This window comes from Poecilia latipinna, unplaced genomic scaffold (assembly GCF_001443285.1).
Source record: "Poecilia latipinna isolate Pla-1442-1.1 unplaced genomic scaffold, P_latipinna-1.0 Scaffold507, whole genome shotgun sequence".
NCBI classification, from domain to species: Eukaryota; Metazoa; Chordata; class Actinopteri; order Cyprinodontiformes; family Poeciliidae; genus Poecilia; species Poecilia latipinna.
In genome coordinates this window covers 182124-185984 of record NW_015113123.1, presented here as the reverse complement: position 1 = coordinate 185984, position 3861 = coordinate 182124, and the positions used below count along the sequence as shown (strand labels likewise).

Sequence of the window (3861 nt, the reverse complement as noted above, 5' to 3'; positions counted from 1 at the left end):
TGTGTGTGTGTGTGTGTGTGTGTGTGTGTGTCTCGCCTCGTTCCTGTGTCCAGGCCTTTGAATGGGTTTCCTTTAATTTTTTTTCCTCCTCTTTTCAGACGAGCTGGAGGAGGACTCCTCCGGGGATTTGATGAGGTTTTTTGCGCTCCCCTCCCTCTACATCTCCTGTGTCTATGCACAAAGGACCAGCGTCCTCCAGAATATGACTGTTCTGGAGGTCGCCGAGGCCAGGAGCAAGACGAGGGCTTCCTCATCAATGTAAGTCGAAGGATGCAGAGTTCCTGCTGCCATCTGGGATCATCACTCGCTGCTGCGGGAGCGAGTCCTGCCGTGGAATGGCAGGCAGGAATCAAACCCCTCTCTCTCTCTGTCTCACTCCCTCCCAAAAGATGAAGGACCATAAGACCAACCGAGCCTTCGGCTCTGCGAAGGTCTACCTCACCCCGGAGGAGTTCGGGTGGCTAGAGCGGTGGCTCGACATCCACACCGGGCTGGAGCCAGAGATGGACCTTGTCATCTTCACAGACGGCAACAGGAGGTTCAACAAGCTCCTGTTGCCTATCCAGAAGGCCTGGTCCGACTTGGGCTTGCCCGGCGCCCCCACCGTGACTGACATAAGGACATCGATAGCCACCTATGTAAGTGATCATCTAACATTTTGAAAACGGGACGTAACAAGGAAATGTTGAAAACTTTCCTTTATTTCCGAAGGCAAGGGATCACCTCCCGGCGGATGAGCGGAGGGTGATAAGTGGCATTATGTGCCACGACATCTCCACTGCGGAGGAATATGCAGTGGACAGGTCGTGCCGCCAGCTCGCCATGATACGCAGAACCTTCGACACCCTGACAGACCCCGGCACAAGATGGGAGTCCTCCTCGGGCAAAAAGGTGGGTTTTCATGTGTCCTCGACTTACCTGCCCCCTCGAAGCCATCCGGCAATCTTAATAAATTATGGATCCGGCAGAAGCATAAGGCGGATGTCCTGTTCCATAGAAGACTGCAGTTATTCCAAGTCAAGGCTGGACTGTCATCTGGAGCAGAGCTGGATGCTGGAAAAATACAGGAGCTGTTGAAAGATCTAAAGAGGTGCTATACCCTTGGACCAGCTGACGGTACTGAGGGCCACCAACCCTCAGCCTCCAATGATGTTGAGCCTGGACGTTGATATAGAGCACGATGTCTTGTAAGTGGCCACTGCATGCAATTCTCCGTCCAACTGCTCCAACTGTGACACCCTCTCCAAGCTCCAATCTGAGCTGAAGGATATTTGGAGGAAATACAGGATCCAAGCAACAATGCTAAAAAGAACCAAGAACCGCATGAAGCGATTGGAGCAGGTATGTAAAATTCATTACCATATTCAATTACCTACCTGTGTCCCTGCCATACGGCATTATGTGTTTGACATAAAGGAGCTAAGGTCAATGCTCCCAAGAGTCATTGACCTCTGTGGTACTCCTTGGCTCCTCCAGATCCAGGAAGGCGTTTTAGAAGGCTAAACCTTACCTTTTCACCTTCAACAGGCCCTCAAAAAGGCGCCTTCCCCAGTCTCCCCTCCACCCCCAGAACCAGAGCTCTGCCAAGAGCCAGAGGAAAATTAGTTGTCACCAGAGGAAGAAACCTCGAACACGTAAACCGCCCCACCCACACCCACAATGCTGTCAGTACTACAGCAGTACAGGCAGTTTCCAGCTCTCACGTGTGAGTAATGTCAGTGCTTCCTACATTTTCAAATTTTTATAAATCGTATATGTTACTATTGAGTCCTTTTTTTATTCAGTGCAATGCATCGAGGGGTACTAGGACCACCTCAAGGGCTCCTGTGGAGGAAAGAAGCACATTGAAAATCAAAAGTCGAAGGTGGGCCGCATCATGCAGTTCCTCACCTTCGTGGTGAACAACCGGAACATCACAGGAAACTGGAGCATCCTGACAAATATTCATAGGATATAACAGTAAGTGTCTCTCTAATGCATGTTAGCTATTATTTGTGTTTTCTTGTTGAAGTTACACCATTTTTTTTAGCAGGTGGCCAGAATACCTCTTAAAAATAGGAAAGGCGGTGACCACCATTAAACTGTACATCGTCAACCCCAAAGATCCTAAAGAACGACGGCTGTGGTTGTCTGTTAAGAAACAAAGGAAACCATGCCCATAATAACAAAGTGATTAAAGACGGAAAAGGAATGCTCGTACCCCGGCAACAATGCACTGAATCTGCAAAAGCTGGTGATTACTTGCATTGCATTAGGGTGACCAGAAGATGCACCACTGAAGTTGAACAAAGCAATGATCTGCCCTCAGCCAAAGGTACGAATATTTATAAGTGGAAAGAAAATTAGATTGTAGATTTCTGTTAAATAGAAATCGCATATATTCTTCTGACATTGGTTTGGTTTAACAGAGAGGTCAGATGATGTGGTACCAGCGGACATGGAAGTCTCTGGCAACTCCAACACAACTAATGGTAGTTTCTATTCCTCCTTGGGCATTATAAATGGGCAGTAGCTTTAAAAATGTTGCGAGACACATCTTTCAAACTGAAGAATTTACTTGACTGCTAATTTTTATCATTAAAAACAAAATTATAACCACAGGATCTAATCTCCTATTAACTGAATCTTCCTCCTGCAAGCTAGGCTTGAAAACCTGTAAACTTTAGTTATTTTGTACAGGCATTTAGTGTTCATTGAATATTTCACATTATCTGGTGTAAACATATTTCCAATATTTCCTTATTTTTTTATTGAACTAAACAAATGTGGGAAATAATGAAGATTTCACAGCACTGTCTGTGTGGTGTTAAAATGAGGTTTCCTTGTTTTATAATCTCATGAGGACCACATAATGTCTCTACATATAAAACTTTAGAATAGTTTAATTTTCATTTGACTGCATGTCCTCAAGCTAAAGTTTGGTTTTATTTCTTCTCCCCCTTCTTCTCTATTAATGTCACCTTGAATTGTCTTCAAACAGTAAACTAACTAGAATCAAAGGTTGCTTGAGTGGTTATCTTAATCTTTCTGTTTAACTGCACCTATAAAATCTTTCCAAAACCTATTAGTTAGGAGAACTCATCACGTCCTGCGAGTTTTCCCAGGTTGGACTCTGACAAAGGGAGATTTGGGCTTCATCTATTAGAGAGCCCCATTTATGTTGATGTTGGCTCACCGAGTCTTTAGCCACCATCAAGTCACTCAAAACCTTCCTTTTGGTGAAGTCCCTTTGAAATGGCTGATATTTTAAACAAATGTTTTTAGAACATCCCCCTGACTTTTAATCCTTTATTCTTGTTAAGTATTTTGCACGATTAATTTTCTCCTGTACCTGCTGATGCTTTTATAAGTGCTGGTGAGATTCATGTGTTCACTCATTACCAGTTGTCAGCTTCAACAGTGACAGCTATTGAAGCTGACAACTGACCCTTAACTACAGCTGTGGTAAAGAAATGTTTTCATAATAGCTTTATGACTTGCCCTGTCATACAAGACTGAGATCTTTTTTCATTGAAGAACACTTAAGTTCCCCTAGTCATTTTTCAGGCCCATCACAAAGGAAGAGACTGAAGTGGAGCCAAGAAGAAATCCAGGCCGTGGAGAGAAAACGCTCACGAAGTGCATTGAATCCTCACCAGTAGCCCTTAAGGACAAGACATGGGAAGGGGTTAAATTCTACGTGAAAAATCATGTAGACGTACTTAAACTAGACTTTCAAAATAAGGTAAGCGTTGACATTTTTGTTACTGTGAATGAAAACAGATCATTTGTCATTTGGAGTTTCTGCCAGTTTTGAGGTTTTGGGACAGCTGCGGTCAAGTTTTGTAAGGCAAGTACGTATACTGTATATTCATGTTTATG

At 44.2% G+C, this 3861-nt stretch overlaps 1 long non-coding RNA gene across 1 annotated transcript; it reads left to right on the top strand.

Moving 5' to 3' along the window:
• The first annotated feature begins 11 nt into the window (after positions 1-11).
• On the top strand, positions 12-1953 carry LOC106952323 (uncharacterized). Its single transcript, XR_001425959.1, has 3 exons — positions 12-258; positions 390-1705; positions 1785-1953. It is a non-coding gene; the product is annotated as an uncharacterized LOC106952323 (long non-coding RNA).
• Positions 1954-3861: the final 1908 nt, after the last annotated feature.